Source organism: Theropithecus gelada, chromosome 6, assembly GCF_003255815.1.
Source record: "Theropithecus gelada isolate Dixy chromosome 6, Tgel_1.0, whole genome shotgun sequence".
Lineage (NCBI taxonomy): Eukaryota > Metazoa > Chordata > Mammalia > Primates > Cercopithecidae > Theropithecus > Theropithecus gelada.
The window spans coordinates 74,139,080-74,157,671 of NC_037673.1; the positions used below are offsets into that span (position 1 = coordinate 74,139,080).

At 46.9% G+C, this 18,592-nt stretch overlaps 1 protein-coding gene across 1 annotated transcript in view; it reads right to left on the reverse strand.

Annotated features, from left to right (window-relative positions):
* Positions 1-17,771, reverse strand: part of LHFPL2 (LHFPL tetraspan subfamily member 2) — a 162,811-nt gene extending 145,040 nt beyond the window's left edge. The window contains exons 1-2 of the mRNA XM_025389099.1: positions 17,372-17,771; positions 1,781-1,885 (exon numbers count right to left, since the gene is read on the reverse strand). The gene's annotated coding sequence lies outside the window, so the exon portion shown is untranslated. The remainder of the gene's footprint in view (positions 1-1,780; positions 1,886-17,371) is intronic.
* Positions 17,772-18,592: the final 821 nt, after the last annotated feature.

The window sequence follows — 18,592 nt, forward strand, 5'->3', positions numbered from 1 at the left end:
TCATTCAGTTCTCCTTCAGGAAGCTGTACAGCTGGGTCTCAGCACCACATAGAAGAAACCATGGGGAAGTGACTATTTTTACATGGCACTTACTGTCCAGGAACCTCTACTAGGTTGTGGAAAGCACATGCAGAAAGCAAAAGACAATTTCTTTTGCTTTAGTGCTGCAAACACCCAGGATGGCAACTGGAAGGCTGAACAATGTGTAGTGTTAACGCAGAAGCAGAATAAGGCTGGGGCAAAACCTCAAGACCACATTCTCCTAGTGACAGTAGTCTTTGGCTAGATTTAAGTGCCACCCCAGGCATCATTCAGCCACCCAGCAGCTCCTGAAAGTACTCAACTCTCATTCTGGCTCCAACATTCAGGTGATCCACTGCCCTGAGGGTTTCTACTCCCAACCCACAGGATAATGCAAGATCAACTCAAGCCAATCTGCATACCTCTCAAAGCACCCAACTTTCTAAGAAGAGTAGGGAAGACTCAAGTGCACTGATTTAAAAGTGTCATATCAAAATTATTTAAACCTAAACTGTGCTTTAAAACAAATGCTCAAGTCACTGAGACATATTTTTATCTCCTTCAGGCTGCCCATTGGGAAAGTCTACTGTTTGTTCCCTACTGCATTTACATTTAGATAATGTTCAATCCTGTGGTGGTCTGTATGCCAATGGTAGGGCTGCCTGGGGGCTTCCAGGGTCTAGTTGACAACTCTGTGTCTCTCCAAGGGCAGCCAAGGAGTCTGGCTGCTCATGGCCACAGGTGGCCATTTAGAGCATTATGGCTCCATGACCTAGCATAACCTATGCTACTTGGGACGAACATTCTTCCATTTATTGAAAATATGTTCCATGCCAGGAACCATGCTAGGTGGGAGATGGTACCAAAAGGAACTCACAGACAAGAGGAAAAAGATGAGCACAAACAAGTAAGTAAAGCTCACCACAACAAGTTCAACGTGTTGTGTGAGCATAGAGAAGTGGCCATTCATTTTGCTGGGAAGCAGAAAAAGGTTACACTCTGAAAAGCCTCTCATTCAGAGAGTTGATAAACAGGTGAAATTTGGGGCCAGGTGTGGTGGGTTATGCCCGTAATCCCAGCACTTTGGGAGGCCAAGGCAGGCAGATCACTTGAGGTCAGGAGTTCAAGACCAGCTTGACCAATATGGCGAAACCTTGTCTCTACTAAAAATACAAAAATTAGCCGTGTGTGGTGGCATGTGCCTGTAGTCCCAGCTACTTGGGAGGCTGAGGCAGGAGAATGGCTTGATTCCAGGAGGGGGAGTTTGCAATGAGCCAAGATCATGCCACTGCACTCCAGCCTGGCCTACAGAAAAAGACTCCGTCTCAAAAAAAAAAAAAAAAAAAAAAAAGAAAGAAAGAAAAAAGAAAGAAAGAAAGAAAGAAAGAAAGAAAGAAAGAAAGAAAGAAAGAAAGAAAGAAAGAAAGAAAGAAAGAAAGAAAGAAAAGAAAAAGAAAAAAAGAAATTTGGGCTGAATCTTAAAGGAGGAAAAGGAATTCTAAAGCACGGACCTAAACGGAACAGAAAAGGGTGTTGAAACAAAGGAAAGAGGGCTGAGTAATGAGAAAACCAGCCATGCCCACCAGCAAGCCAGCCAGGTAAACATCTTTACCAGGCCACTCACAACACCCACAGGGACCAATTTACACCTTTCTTAGAGAAGCCGCTGCCCCACATTTAAGGATTTTCTTTCTGTTGAATGAGAACACTGGGTGGTTATCAGAGTGCATTGTCATATCTATAGTATAGGGACACCCACCTGGCTGTGAGCAGACCCAGGTCCCTCACTTGCATGAGGTGCTTCCTAACAAAATGCAGAAACCATAGGCCAGCTGTCAACTCAAGAGTCTGCTTCCCAACTCACCTGAAAAACAATTGGAAAAAGTCATTTTTATTATTAACGGGAGTAGCCAGTCTTTTGATGGTTCCAGCAGAAATCTGCAGCCTATGGCTAAGCTCTTTGGTCTCAGAGCAGAAAACAAGGCTAGTGTTACCCGGCCAAGGGGCTGGATCAAACAGACCTAGGTGACAATACTGGTTTCACAACTCAGTGGCAGGGTAACTACAGCCAGGTAGTTAACCTACCTGTGCTTCAGTTTCCTCCCCTGCAGTACCTATCTCAGAATGATTAGGAAGGTCTTCTATATGCCAGGCACCTTCTGTATGCCTGGAAATGCCTGCATAAATGGGTTTCCTACCCTCAGGGAGCTTACAGTCCACAAAGAGAAATAAATAGGTTGCATTCACGACTTTGAGCAGCTGATAGGAGCTGAAGGGAGGAAAATACAAGGGGACATGGGAGCCTTTGCAGAGGCACCAGCTGATTTCCAAGGCATCAAAGGAAGCTCCCCAGAACAAGGGAGGGCTAAAATGAGGAGGTGGCCAAACTAAAGAGCATGCCAGGCAAAAGGAACAGTAAAATGGAGAGTCCTGGAAGTAAGAACACAGTTCATAAAAGAAAGAAGTTGGTGCCCACTGAAGCATTTCAGATCACAAGAAGCCTTCTTGCAGCTGCTTTAGGAGAGTTTGGACTTTACCTTAAGGCTAATGCAAGCTCTGACATAGAAGAGGACACTTGGATGGTTCAGATGGCTTTCAGCAACACCAGAGAGGAGAACAAACTGGAAGGAGGCAACAACACCCCATCTTAGCTGCCCCAAATGCCACATCCTGGTGTGTCATAAGAGGACAGAAAGACAATCCTTATGGTCAGAAGTGAAGCTGAGCTCCCCCGAGCATCTCCGGCAAACCACCAGTCGTGAAGCCCAGGTTCCTCCAGCATGAGGTGGTTCCTGCCAGGCAGACAATAGCTCAGCACCACTGCCTCAGGGGCAGAGTCTGCCTGCCTCAACACACCCCTACCAAGTGCCTGAGTGGCACCGTGTGGTGCAGCAGCATCACCTGGGAATGTGTCAGAAACACAAACTCTCCACCATCCCAGTACTAGTGACTTAGAATCTCTGGGGTGGGACCCACATTCAGTGTTTTCACAAGTCCTCTGGGTGACAGTGATGCTTGCTAAGGGCAAGTCCTGGGGGACAGAGTACAGAGCTGGCCCAGCCTACTAACCCAACAGCGACTCTGTGCTCAAGGCCTCACACTCCACAGTGCTTTGAAGCCCATTTCTGTTGTAAAAAATACACAAAGCTGGTTTTTATGCATGGCACCATTCCCAGTCCTGGGGACCAACGGGATAGGGGACTGAGCCACCTTTAAGGTGGGGAGGTGGAGGTGGTAGTGCAGGCAAGGCCCTTCCTCTTCTCCTGGGCCCTCATCTGTTTTAGGACAGGCAAAGCGAACTCGAGCTTTAAGGAAAGAGAACGCATGCTTCTCCTTTTAGACATTTCTCCTCCCACTTAGATACAGAATCTGACCGCTCCATAAATGAAACACTGAGGTTGCCCTGGAAGGCTCCATGTGGTTTTATCAGAGGGTCAAGTTTCTTCCTGGAGAGTGAACCAAACTCTGTAGTTACAAAGACACCAAGGCCCAGGAGCCATAAAGTAATTCAGGATTCAGAAGAGCCCAGTTTATCTTCCTCTTTCTTTGAATATCTATCTTCTCCTTACAAAAAAAAGAAAAAGATTACCCCTCCCCCACAAAAAAGCATATTTCTGTAAACAGCAGGCAAGTTCTCACATTCTTGTTTATGTTTTTATAGCTCTTACTTTCTTTACAAAAGGGGATGAGGGGCAGGGGTGGAGGCCAAAGCATCAAAATAGCACTCAGGTCATGAAGGGAGATGATGCTCCACTCAGCTCCCAGGGCCTACCCCCAACACCAATGCCACCATGAGGGTGGCTGTGCTGCAGGAACTCACAGGAACTCATGCGTGGTATCGGGGCAGTGAGGACACTATTCTCAGCGCACCTCAAGTAGTGCTGCAGAAACCCCAACTGCCTCCCCATGTTCAGGCAGCACCCTGTGTTTGTATGCTGCAGCCCTCTGACCTCCCCACCGGCCCCTGTGCCTGTGGTCCCACACCTCCAAAGGCTTTCCATGGCCAAACACACTGCCACACCTGCTAGCCCTCAACGATCACGGTTCTTCCACCCGTCTCTCCCCACTAGACTGCGAGCTTTCTGAAGGGTGTAATAAGCATGTGTTGAATAAATGACTGAATACACAGCCATATGGATTCACCTGGAATAAGAGTTTCAGGCCTGGATTCCATCCCCTCACCCTTTCCAGTCCAAAGAGGCAAAATGATTTGCCCAAGGCCGCAGAGCAAGCTGACGGCACAGGAAGGTCAGGGAGGCAGGACAGACAGTTCTTATCAATTTCTGCCTTTCACAGGCTGTGTTTCCATCTTTCCTGAGTACCATGCCCCCTTGAGGACAAAGATATTTTATGTGTGATAAGAATGGATTCATTTTTTGTATGTTTCATTTCAAGAACATGGAGGAACATCTTATGAATCTTAGAATGTGGGGCACTAAGCCCAATCTAGGGACAGAGCAGGGAGGCCAGGGGAAGAAGAGTTGGGAAATGGCTGTGAGCTGTGGAGTGGGTCAGTTCTTCATAGACGTTCCCAGAGTTCTGGTCCCTGGGGAGTGCTTCTGTGTAAGTCCTCTGTCAGTTCTGGTTTACTCCGGCAGCAGAGACAAGAGAATCTCCCAACCCATCCCTACTCTGTTCTGAAAACATATTCCACCACTTACACAAGCTTTGGCTTTGGCAGCAGAATGCCCAAGTTCAGTTTCTTTTTGCCAGCCAGAGGCTGAGAACTCTGCAAATGTAATGATTCTTTACAGATACAAAAGAGAAAGCATGAGCTAATGCACATTATCTAGGTGGCATGCAATCTCAGGAGAGTCAAGCCCTTCTCTTCAAGTCCCCTGGGAAAGATGCCCCCAACACTCCCACCATCCCCCCTTTCCCTGAGAGAAGGGAAGGTTTCTGTTGCTGGCCAAGCTCACCTGCTAAGCAGGTACAGAAAATGGATCATTTTCCAAGTCTTGGATTTAGCTTCTCTCTCAAAACTAAACTGACTTTAAAAAACAAAACCGGAAGGGCACAGTGGCTCACACCTGTAATCCCAGCACTTTGGGAGGCCGAGGCAGGCAGATCACGAGGTCAGGAGATCGAGACCATTCTGGCTAACACGGTGAAACCCCGTCTCTACTAAAAAATACAAAAAAATTAGCCAGGCGTGGTGGCGGGCACTTGTAGTCCCAGCTACTTGGGAGGCTGAGGCAGGAGAATGGTGTGAACACAGGAGGCGGAGCTTGCAGTGAGCCAAGATCGCACCACAGGACTTCAGCCTGGCCAACAGAGTGAGACTCTGTCCCAAATAAATAAATAAATAAATATTTAAAAAAAAAAAAAAAAAAAAAACACCATCCAAAACAATCCTACGTACAATTATGGTGTTTAGTCTTAGTTTTCATATATAGATCACTTGGCTTTTCATTATAACTTGTATGTGAAATGGCCACATTAGAAATGTGCCAAATGCATCTTAAATGATATTAAAGTTCCCATCACACACACACACCAATTAAATGAATGAGAACAAGTTCTGCCTAGTGCCCTCCCAAGGCACGCTGTGCTTTTCTTGAGCTGCCTGGACACCTGGTGCCTGAGGCTGCTATCTGTGGCCCCGCATCCTGCTCTGCCCTCTTTGAAGAGTGGCCCATACTCCACCCTATCAAAGTCCACTCCCTGTATACTCTGATCCTAAGAAGCATTCTATTAAGTTATTCCTGTTAACATATGAATCACAAATGCATCACCTGTCCTATGGATGCTTACACATCTAATAAGAGGCTTAAAGGGAAACACTTCACCCAATTTCTCTAATGGTAGAATTGTAAGCACAACACTAAGTGAATTCCACCTTTTGGGTAAGGAGCTATATCCAGCTGATTCCTCCACACTGACCATTTCCTACTTCATTGGTCTCATAAGCTGACTTTGCCCCTAAGGTAAGGCTGAGATGGATCCTGCATCTTTAGGAATAGAGATTAATTTCCATACAATTGTGGAAGGGCAAACTCCTTAACCTCACAAGTCACCTGGATCAGAACCAAGTTGGTCTGTGGAGGATAGGGCCCCTTGTTCATCCATTTCTGGTCATCCATTACTTAACAATGCTCATTATCTCCAGTGTCTGAACCCAAGTAGGAAACAGTGGGAAAAATCACTATCAAGACATTCTTAAAGACTTCTCTACAGAGGCCCAAAGCTTGTATAGTCCAGTATCTTTGAGCACTTAATAGTCAGTATCTGTAAAACCTTCCTAAAAATAAAGGCTTCACAGAACTGACTTCTTACACTGTTAACAAAGGCCTCTCTGATTTGGCTCCATCTAAGATAAGAGCCTCTCTGTAAGAGCAAAAGCATGTGTTAAGATAAAAAGTGAAGTGGATTCAATGGGACAGAAGACAGCCCTTCACAAGCAAGTATCTAAGAGGCCAAGAAATAAAAAGGCAAGGGTGTCCCTCAGACATGGCCAATATCACAGGCTCAGACAGACAGGTTTCTAAACGGATGCTTCTCTAAATCGGTTTTTCTAGAGCCTTCCTGATCATAAGAACCACCTAGAAGCTTTGTTTAAAAGATACAGAATCCCAAGACCTACTCCAGACCTATGAAGCCAAAACCCCTGGTAGGGTCTGGTAACACATATGTCTAGCCAGCACCTTAGCGGAGTGTCAGGCAAGTTTCAGAAATAATGCTCCAAATGAAACAATAAGCAACTTTTTAAAAGCTTTGTAATCACATAACCTTGAAGTTACAGGGTATGTGGGAAAATGCAGGTTTAATGGAAGGATGTTAGCGCCTTCTTAACCTAGTTAAACTTATGGAATATAACAACATGAAATGAGGAAATCATTTTAACTAACTTGGGGGTTGGGGGAAGCCTTCCCCTGTAGCTTTACCATATCTCAACTGGAAGAGCTCATAACCTCCCTGCCCTAAAGGACTGACGGCATCCCCGCACAGTGGCTCCCAACAGCTATTAAAGGCCCAAATGGAAGTGCCAGGGCTGAGGGCTCACAGTCTCATCCCAATAGAGGCCAGCCCTAAGTAGCAGGCAACCAACTTCAAGTCAGACCTCATGGGCCCTCCTGGCAGGCACAGTCCAGCCCTGACAGGTCTCGGCCGCCAGCTGCCTATTCCATAGTCTCTTTCATGGTCCAGTTGAACGTGAGGCCTTGCTATTCAAAGTGAGCTCCACAGGAGTAGCAGGGGCAGCATCATGGGGAGAGCTTGTTAGAGATGCAGAATCCTAGGCCCCACCCAGCCCCGCTGTATCAGAGTCTGTATTTTAACAGGATTCCTGCCAGTTCTTGGGCACCGTCAAGCTTGAGAAGCCCTGCTGAAGGGGTATGGACTTCTACCCACAACTGGGAACATGAGCCTCCCCACTCCGGCTCCAGACTCTCAGAAGCCTTCCTTCCTCCCTCACACTCTTTACTCAGGTTTGCTTGGAGCCAGATCACCATCAGCAGGACTCAATGAATAGCTGACAACCCAAAGCCCAGTTTTTAGGAAGTTAAAAGGAGGCAGTAAGTTCTGATTGTGTCTCGCATTCTCATCTGGCTATAACATCTGCCTCCCTTCGAGGGCAGGACTACAGACCTCGTGATCATAAATCAGCAGAGACAATCCAAAGTCAAACAATACCATGGAATGCTGGCTCTTTGGTTCCAGCACAATGTTAATGAGGTCGAGGTCACGGGTATGATTAGCTTCCTCTGTATCTTGGCACAGACTCCAACCCTCTGCCCTCCGGCCGCCTGCAAAGGCTGACGCACCCTTGGTTACTAAGAGAATTGGAGGAGAATGACAAGGGGAGGCTAACAGAGCAGCACCAGTTAATGACTCAAAGAACCTGAGTGACTGACAGGCTGCATGTATCAAAGAACGACTTGTGGCCCAGAGGGAAGGCTGACAAGACAGATGACCGGGTCAGAATGCAAAACTATCTGGACAGGCCGAACATGTCAGAACTGAGAAAGCTGAAATTTCACAAGAAGAAATGAAAGTCCCATGATCAAGGTTTCAAAAATCAAATATATACATCCCAAACTAGAGGAAATCTAATTGGATGGCAGTTCTTACGTTTTTTAAATTTTTAAAAACATTCAAGTTTTGTTGACCAATATGGATATTAAGAAAGCTAGAAACCGCTTAAGGACCAGAAGTCTAGTTTCCAGACCAAAAGGAGCAGTGGTTCTTCCCTAACACGGCTGGCCAGACTATCCTAAAAGGCCCCCTGGCCACCTGTCCACACAGGTGTATACACAAACTCTCACACCTTCCCACCACCACCACCATTTGGGTTCTTATTATTCAGTGTGGCCTCTTCACCCCATACTGGCTACAGCTCTTTTTGGCTTTGCAACATAGTGTAAACATTTCACACATCAGCTTAGTTCCCTCTCATGCTGCCCTTTCTTTACAATACACTTAAGCACAAGCTGGAGAAAAAAAAAAAAAAAAACCCACATAAATAGTCGAGACAACCTAAGCACACCCACTTACCAAAAGGATTCAGATCAAAAATGACTTACAGTCACCAGTTTAAGCCGGCACACTATGCTACGAATTACAGCATGGATCCACGCAGAGTCAGTAATTAAGTCGGTAATTATGAGTTTCCACTGCAGAAGAACCCTGAAAGGCCCACTATAAGCATGAGCAAATGAAAGAGTATCTGTTTAGACATACCTCTCTAGAATGTAGAATCATCTAAGAACGGACAGCTGGCCATTTTAAAAAAGAAAACAAATGTGATTTTACATTGTTTTTAAAGTTGTGAGCCATGTTTTTCTTATGTGTCTATTTAATATACAAGTGTTAGTCATTTACAAATACAGAAACACTGCTTACTGGTAAGTTTGTAATTCCCAGACTATCCAGTCTGTTATTTTTAATTCAGAAAATGTGTTCTCTATGAGCAAGAGAAAGTTAATTTTTTTAAAAGTTATTTTGCCCTTAATAAGTGTGTGCCATGTACCACTTATCTGAAGATTGAATGAGGTTCCTGTGAATGCAATTACAGCCTTCCTTAAACAACTGGCTAAATGCCTTAAAACTAGAAAACATGTGAAATTCAGCCCAATTGCAGCCTGCCCCAGGAGAAAGGAAGTTTGAACTCCAGGTGCCCCGAGAACACAGCACAGTGTGGAAAGAAAGAAAATGCTGAACAATAGAATCAGGAGAGGAAAAAGAGTCCCTCTTAATTTTCCGGGCATGTGGGGAGCTTGTTGCTAAAGAAGTATTTCAGATCTCACTGCTGGTTAAGGTTCCACTGAACGGTGAAATTAAAAAAAAAAAAATCTAACATGCCAGTACAGCATTTATTTAATTCAGTATTTCTTATCAACCAGGTTTATTTCGGTACTTCTTATCAATACAACAGAAACACCTCACAAATCACACTTAAAATGTTTATGAAAACATACCAAACATACCCACTATAAGGGGTGGGGTCTTCCCTATCATTCAGAGGAAGCTGCCCCATTCTGGATCTGGGTCACAGCCCCCAGTCCTAGGTACATTCCTGCAGCCTTCCAGTATTTATAACTGTATCAACAATGAGGAGGAATGTCAGTTCTGTTTAAAGACAGGAACTGCCTTACAAAAGATGCACTATGGATGTAAAGCGATGTATGACGTTGTGACCAAAACCACTGCTACAGTTTTGTACAGAAACCAAAATATTTCCCCAGCTCTTTAGTTCTGATTTCAAAAAGCAACATGCTACTTACAGAAAATCTGAGAAACTGAAAAATAAAGAAAAAAAAAGTCACTCATAACCCCACTAAGATAACCAGGTAAAATTTTAGTCTCTGTCCTTCCAACCCTGTTAAGCAGGCAAGGATGAGGTGAAGTGTTATTGCTGGTTGCATAGACTAACAATAATTAATCATCCCCACTGGACTTACCCTAAATCCACAGCAGTAAGAGGAGTAACGGTTGTGCCTGCAATTCAACAAGCATTCACTGGGGCCTGCTTGGCACACTCTCATTTATGCCACAAATGAATGAAATGTAAATTAACACCAGTAGCCCTTGAGGGTTATTTGGTAACCTCAAAAAAGAAGGTAGATAAACCTCATCCCTGGTGGACATGAAAATAAGAGTTAGTTCTCCTAGCACGGAGAGTAGGAGAGCCCGGCCACCCTCTCTAAGGCAAGGGAAGGAAATGTTTCAGAGGAAGGGTGTGCAGAGCAGTTGGAGATGAAGACCTGGGAACCGCACATGTGTGCAGCTGCCCATTAGCAATGCATGGGTTCCTGGGAATCTGTGTGCTTTTAGGACCAGAGAGATTCAACCCACAAGGGAAATGTTCTCAGTCTCACAAACAGGGAGAGCTTTAAAACTGTCAGAACACCCTAGTTTCCGTATATCAACCTGGGCTACTAATCATCCACCTATTACCCTTGTGCAGTCAAAGGCCAGACAACCTGGTTACCTCTAGCTGAACCACGCTCTGTGCTTAAGGCACAAGGAAAGAATTGTTTCTACTGCTGATGTCACCTCAGTGTTAAACATTGTTCATTATTAACCAGCTCAAATATTCTTCTTTCAAATACTATAACTGGGTACAGGTTTCCTCGCTTATTTTTTTTTAATGTGAAGAGTTGTAACAGTTAGTTTGACTGAACTTCAAAAGTTCACCCCCAAGTAAATACCTTGGAAGTCTTATTTAAGTTTAACAAAAATATTTGTAAAATAGTCTCCATAAAACCACTTAATCATTATAACGTGTTATTAAATCAAAGTCAGAACAAACCCAGAAGAAAAATCCAAATATACTGAGGTTCTCCTTTCCGGTCCTGCCAAGTCTCAAAATCAAAGTTGGGTGTTTCTCTTGACCTAGCTGATTGAAGTTTAGGAAAACATGCAGATAACACACCTCTTTAACCGTATTCAATATCTTGTAGATATACACAAAACTAATTTACATTCTCAGCACGTGAAGTTCATCTTACATTTTCTTAAATATATTTATTGCATTTAAGAAAATGTACAGTATATACACACACACACACACACACACACACATAGATGTTCAAGCTGCTATAATACCATAGATGGGGCAGCTTAAGCGACAAACGTTTACTTCTCACAGTTCTGAAGGCTGGGAAGTCCAAGATCGAGGTGCCAGGAGATTTGGTTCCTGATGAGGGCCCTCTTCCTGACTTGCAGACAGACAGCTGCCTTTTTGTTGCATCCTCACACACTGGAGAGTGAGCTCTGGTCTCTCTTCGTTTTCTCATAATGACACTGGTCTTATTATGGAGATCCCACCCTCATTATCTCATCTAAGCCTAATTACCTCCCAAAGGTCCTACCTCCACATACTATCACATAGAGGGTTAGGGCTTCACCATATACATGAATCTGGGAGGACACAAATATTGTCCTTAACACACACGTGTGTGGTATCAATTTTATCAGTTATACATCCTAGCTATCAAACACATTCACAACCACTCCATGTACATTCCTCTTAACTATCTCAGTTTAAAATAACAACAAGCAGAACTCACCAAGTCTGCAAAATCACATCAGTACGCGCCTGGTCATTTGAGGCCAAAGTCAAGGGCCTGATGGACAATCAAGCCAGTCAGGCCTGGCAAAGGGATCAAAGAGAAAATTTCACTTACAAGGACACAAATTACTCTTGCACCTAGCATCAGTTAGTAAACCTCGACACGCCAAGCAAGAGAGGGGGGCCTCCCTACAAACACTTGCCACTACCGTAAAAAGAACTCCCTCTATCATCTCTAGCTCCAGACCTCGCCTCCTGCCTCTAAATCCAACTTTTTGGTGGACATCTCTCCTTGGAAGGCTTATAGTTCAGTTTTGGATTCAACTGAACTCATTACTCCTTGCCATCTCTCTCCAAACTGAGGTTCCCACAACTGCTTACCTCAGTGAAAGGTGCCATGACCCGTAACAGTCAAAGTGCACACTCCCTCTCCTAGGGGACCACCCCGGGAAATGAACAGGAAGTGGGGTCAATATCTGCAGGCCTATCCTCTCTCCGCCACCCAGTCCGGCCAGGATTTCTGCACTCTGGTCCTAGCCTCCCAGCTCACCTTGTTCCCTGCCCTCTTTGTTACCTAGCCCACCTTATGGCCATGGAGCTCTTTCTAAAGTGCGATATGATCACAGCATTCACCTGCTACAAATGCACCAGCCTTCGCACAGCTTTCAAGATGAAATACAGACTCCCTTAGCTTAGTGCCCAAGACCCCAAACCCTCAGGTACTTCCCAGCACAACCTTGACTCTAGTCCAACAACTACTGTCAGCGCCCTGGCTGCACTATACCTTTCCAAGCCTCCTAGACTCCAAACTTACGTATTATCTTATCATGTATTACTGCAGTTTTTAAAGTAATGAAAAAAAAGAAACAAAACATTGAAAGGTGCATGATGAAACAAGTATTCACTCTTTTCTTTCCTCTTTCAGCCACATCTTCTACACCAAGAGAGAATCAAGTATTTCGAATGCCAGCTGAGACTCTTCTCTGGACACAATCTGGCTTTTATAAGTCGATGATCAGATCCTACCTTTGACTCCTTCTTTGCCTTTCTAAGGCTGATATGTCTCACGTGCCGGAAAAATTGCCGGTTTTTTAATAAAAAAGATTGTATTTACTTAGAAGCATTATGTCAACAAAACAGCCACAACTTTTTTGTTTTTTTCTGCAATTACAGAATGGTATTCAGTTAGAACATTCATAAAAGCTGCATCAGAGACAACTGAAGATGAAAACACTACCAACCCCATATATTAACTAATTTGTGCTGTGCACCAACAAGAGCCTGCTTTAAATTTACATGCCAGTTTACAAGCCCTACACTGTATCAGGAAAGGTTAGTGGCCACTGAAAATATCACCAGGGTCGGGCATGGTGGCTCACGCCTGTAATCTCAGCACTTTGGGAGTCCAAGGCAGGCAGATCCCTTGAGGTCAGGAGTTCGAGACCAGCCTGGCCAACATGGTGAAACCCCATCTCTACTAAAAATACAAAAAATTAGCCAGGAGTGGTGGCGTGCACCTGTAGTCCCAGCTACTCAGGAGGCTGAGATGGGAGAATCACTTGAACCTGGGAGGAGGAGGCTGCAGTGAGCTGAGATCATGCCATTGCACTCCAGCCTGGGTGACAGAGGGAGACTTCATCTCAAAAAGAAGAGAAAATACCACCAGGACAAGACTATCTAAAGATAACATTTGGTAATGTGTTAACTATACAAAAAAAGACAACGTACGGTTTAAAAACAAATGTTACACAGTCTTCCATTTCAATTTCTTTCTTTAAAAGAAGTGAATTGTATATAGGGAGTTTAAATGCTTTATAGATAAGGAAAAAAACCTGCTAGAACCAACTTATTCATCATCATCATCTTCATCTTCCTCTTATTCCCTCTTTTTCTCGCTTTTTTCAGCCTTGACAACTCCCTTTTAGTCCCAGCTACTTGGGAGGCTGAGGCAGGAGAATGGCGTGAACCCGGGAGGCGGAGCTTGCAGCGAGCCGAGATCGCGCCACTGCACTCCAGCCTGGGCGACAGAGGGAGACCCCACCAAAAAAAAAAAAAAAAAAACTCTGAGGAGTTGACTGAGAATCTGGGTGCTGCTTCTTGTGCTCCTCCCAACAACCGTGCACAAAGAATGCATATCACATTTTACGTCTCAGCTTCCTTGGATCTCCTTTGCCCATGTTTAGTCTTTTTTTTTTTTTCCTCAGTGAGCCAGAGTCGCCCAGTGCCTGTCTGGCTCTCACTTGCCCCAGCGCTGTCTTTATGGTGCTCGGTACACTGCGAACTGTTTGTTTTCATTGCTGCAAAACAATTTGTTTCACTGGCCAGTAGTTGTGCTCAGCCACTAAAACTGAATACTTTATCATAAAGAACAGAAAGAAAGAGGCCTCCCCTTCTCCCTTTGGAAGACCCACAGGACTAGCTGTACCCTGCCACCATCCCCAGCCCCAGCCAGATCACTTCCCTCTGACCAGGCTGGAGAGTGGAAGGCAAGGACACCAAACACGCCACGTTCTAGTATAGCTCTTCTGAGTCAAAAAGGGAGCTTCCAGGGTCTATGGAAGTCCTTTGAAAACAGAGGTGTATGGTTGTTGTTTTTTTTTTTTTTCTTCTTCTTCTTCTAATGTGTACTCTGTAAGAGGAGAGGCCTGCTCTTGGTTCTTGCTGTGTTACCAGAGTCCAGAACAGAGCCTGGCCCAAGGGAGCGGCTCCCTAGGTATTTGCTGAATGACAGGATGAATGACTGCATGAATGAAGGAACAAACAGGCATTCTCCCTAAATTAGAAGGAGTAATGCATACCAGAGTTCCTCTTCTCAGTAAGCATTATTGTGCTAACAATGCCTTTGGTTCACTTTGGGGCACAATCTTAGCAAAAACTGGGAAGTGCATCATTAACCCCAAGACAGACAGACAGACACACACACACACACACACACACATATATATATATATATATTTTTTTTTTTTTTTTGAGTCTTGCTCTGTCACCCGAGCTGGAGTGCAATGGTGCCGTCTCAGCTCACTGCAACCTCCACCTCCCGGGTTCAAGTGATTCTCCTGCCTCAGCCTCCTGAGTAGCTGGGACTACAGATGCATGCCACCACGCCCGGCTAATTTTTGTATTTTTAGTAGAGACAGGATTTCACTATGTTGGCCAGGCTGGTCTCGAACTCCTGACCTTGTGATCTACCCACCTCAGCCTCCCAAAGTGCTGGGATTACAGGTGTGAGCTACTGCGGGCCCAGCACCCAAGACATATATTAAAGCTTTTTGGAGTAAATTCTAGACATTAGCTATTTGCTTCTTGTTTGTATCTAAGAACAGTAAGCATTGTGTAAAATGTTGCTTTTAAGAGTTCCAAAAGAGGCACTTATCATGTTCATTACTACAGTTTTCTTTCTACCTCAAATAAAATTTGGATATTCACTTTGGTGGGACCTAATAGTTAAAGCTGCCATTGCAATGGGACATGTAGCCTGGAACTGCAAGCCACATTTGGGTTCCACCTCTAGACTCAAATAGTGCCTGCATTACAAACTCCCTGGAAATGGAAGCCCAGAAAAGGCTAACCAGAATGAGCCAAAGGATGCAGCTTGCAAGTTCCAGAAAGATCAGTGTTTTTGAGTGTAGGCTGGCAGGGCACAGGTCCAGCCTCAACTCAGAGCTACTCACTCTAAAATCAGGTATCTCTGCGTTAGCTGTTTAACAGGCACCACGTTTTCCTAGGGATTTGGAAAACCTGATCATCATCAGTAACATTTTCTGAGCACTTAGTGTGAGGAACCATCCTAAGTCCTATAAATCAGTTCATCTTCAAGGTGATTATCTGAGCTGAATTCTTATCTTCACCATTTTATAGACACAAAAACAGAGAAATTAAATAACATGCCCAAGGTTTAGGTACATCTGGAGCCCAACAGCCCAAGTTTGGGTCTCCTATATTTGGGTTTACCATTTCATCAATTCTTTGCAGTAAAGAAGTTGAGAAGCTGCATACAGTGTTCATTAAAAAGAAATATGTAGTTTTTTATATATTGTTTTTCTATCACCTCCTACTATGGACTTTTCCTCCCTGCCCAAACACTGGGTGGTGCCATCAACACCGAGCCCATGCATATGGTGAACAGCATACATTACTTCTTCCAGAAGGCACTGCTTTGTTCTCATCTACAAAGATCCTTCTTCCTTCCTATAGACAAATCACTGGTTCACATATCATGACTCAATTTATATTCAACAATGTTCATTTGCAGTGTAATTATTCTTCCTAATTAGGCAGCTCTGAAGACAAATGACTGCCCCACCCCATCCCCCTCTCCTACAACACACAATGTCTTTTTCCTGATATAAAATGTTTGCTGCACCCTAGAAAAAAACACAAGAAGCCACACAGTCTGCTCTCCATGTGACCACTTAGAGAAAAATACTACTAAGAAGATAGTGTTTCATCTGATATTACTTCAAAATCAGAATCAGATTTCTAATGGATCAATAAGCTTATCATAGTATGACAGCAAAAAGAAATGAGAATCTGATTCTCTCTTTCCTATTTTAAAAACATTGCCTCTTCCCGCGAACATGTGTTCTCTATCTCTTAAATTTAAAAAGGAGTAGTTTCTAAAAGAGAACCAGTACGAAAGAATCAGGAATACCAGCAAAAGTCAACACCAAAGAAGTCAGTATCTGATCCTCTCTTAAACCTGGCAGGAGTGGAGCTCTCTGGCCAGTGGCAAAAGCAATATGCAGGTTATAAATGTTCCTTCAAGCTCAGTTACTCAGGTTTACCTCTCTGGGGTGAGCCTCTAACAGCTCTGGCTCGCCCGAATCTTTACTCCCTCGGCTCCAGCACACACTTTCCATAGCGGCCGCGTTGCGATTTCAAAAAGTTCTCTTTTCCCCGTAGGTCACCCACCGATGATAACCTACATGCACAAACACACTCACACAATTACAGCAGAGCAAATGGGACATACAGGAAATGGCCCGGGTGGAGGCGAGGACAGGGGGTGGAGATAGGACTTTGTCTGTACTCTGGTCTCACTCCCATTGAAACAGCACATGGACTTTCATGGAACTCATGACCATCCTGAAATAACAGAAAAGTTGAACGGGATTGAAGAAAACCCTTTGCTTTTCTACGTTCGAAGAACACTGGGCTGCTGAATGGAAGGGGGGAAAAAAACTGTGTGCCTAAAAACATCCAGAAACACATGCAGAGTCTCCCCAGTCCTTCGCCCATCCCGTGGGCTCAAGCCGCCCATCCCAGATGCGGTCTTCCCCACTCCACGCCCACCTCCTCCAGCCCGCACCCCAAATCACTGAGCTGCCCACAAAAATGCAGTCCAGATTTGAGAAGCAGCTGACGTCTGTGGCCAGAGCGACCCACACGCCACGGACCAGGGACAGCAGGGGCGACCACTGGGCGGCCCCCAGGGCGCGGTGCCAGGCGCGCTGGAGCCCGGCGCCGAGCTGCGCCCGGGACCCACGCGCCGCGGTCCGAAGCCCGCCAGCGACGGCCGGAGAGCAGGGCTCGCGCCGGCTTCCAGAAGAGACGTTGTTCCCGGCACAACTTTTTCCACTTCTGCGGCCGCCGGCGGCGCTGGGAAGCAGCTGTTCCCTTCCTATTCCCAGCACCCAACGCCCATCCCGCAGCACCTCCGACCGCTCCGCGCGGTCTCCCAGGGCGCCGAAGCGAAGTTCCAGCGCCAGCCGCGGAGCGAGCAACCTGGGCTCGGCCGGCCACAACGGCTCTCCATGCACCCGCGCTGGGCGCCCACCTGGCCGGGCCCACCGGCTCTCCCCTCCCGCAGCGCGCGCGGGCCCGACGCCTGCCACTCACCCTGCCCCAGCTCGGCGTCTCCGGCTCTGAGCCCGCAGCCTTCCCCAAGCCAGGGCTTTCAGTGACGCCTCCTCACATCCACCTCGCTCTTGCCCCCGCTGGCCGTGCCTGGAAGGAGGAGGCTGGAGAAGAGCGGGAGGAGAACGGGAGGGGGCGGCGGGAGGGGGAGCCGACGCAGGGGAGGGGAGAGGGTCCGCGGCGCGGGGGAGGAGGCGGCAAGGCGAGAGAACGCCAAGCTCGGCGGCCGCCCGGACTAGTACTCGCGGAGAGAGAGGAGGAGGAGGAGGGGCGGGGGCAGCGAGAGAAAGAGGCAGCAGAGCCGCCCTGCCCAGGCCCCGGCCCCGCGCCGCTGCCCAGTCACCATCGCCGCCTCCGTCCCGCGAGCGGGCCGGGCGTCCGGGGGGAGGGGTCGGGCTCGGGGCTCCCGGCGCGGCGCGCGGGGCGGGACGGGGGCGGCGGGCGGGCGGACCAGGCCCGGCCTCCGGAGGGGAGTGTCCTGGGGGTCCGGGAGGGAGTCGGCGACAGGGGATCCCCGAGAGGGGGCGCGGGGACCTGGGAGCCGGTCCCTGCTCCCGCCGGGCGGCGGCGGCGTCGTCTTCCGGGATCCTGAGAGGTTACTGCGGGCCGCACCGGGGAAGCTCCCGGAGCAGCTTCGAGTAGCCCTGCCGGGGGCGCCAGGGGCGCCGGAGGCGGGGAGCGGCCCTGACGGAGCCGGGGGAGAGAGGCCGGGCTGCTCTGGCGGAGAGCCGGCCCCGGGGCGCTCGGAGCAGTTCCCCAGACCCGGGCCCGAGCGGAAAGAACGGCCGTCTGGTGGCCCCAGAGAGTCCGAAACGGGAAAGGGGTCAAGGGGCGCCTGGACCCCCATCCTCGCCGCCCTTTCCCGCAGAGGCGGCTCCGGACATAAGTTTCCGTGCCCTCTGAATATGTAGGTGTGGAAACTCAATTCCAACAGTCACAAAGATTATTCCTAATAGAATGCTTGGTGTTCTCAGCTTCCCTGCCCTCAAAATTACGGTTTCCGGATCAGTTTCGGAGGCGCTTTAGGAACAGCCTGAAAAGACATTCTTGTCCAGAGAGGGGATGCTCTAACTCCCCACGTCCACCCCCAGGGCTGGGAGCAAAGAACAGAGTTAAATGATAATGAATTCAGGTGCCCGTATGGTTTGTGATCGAAGCGTTAGGACGTGGCACCACGCTAGGCAAACCCATCTTGTATTCCAC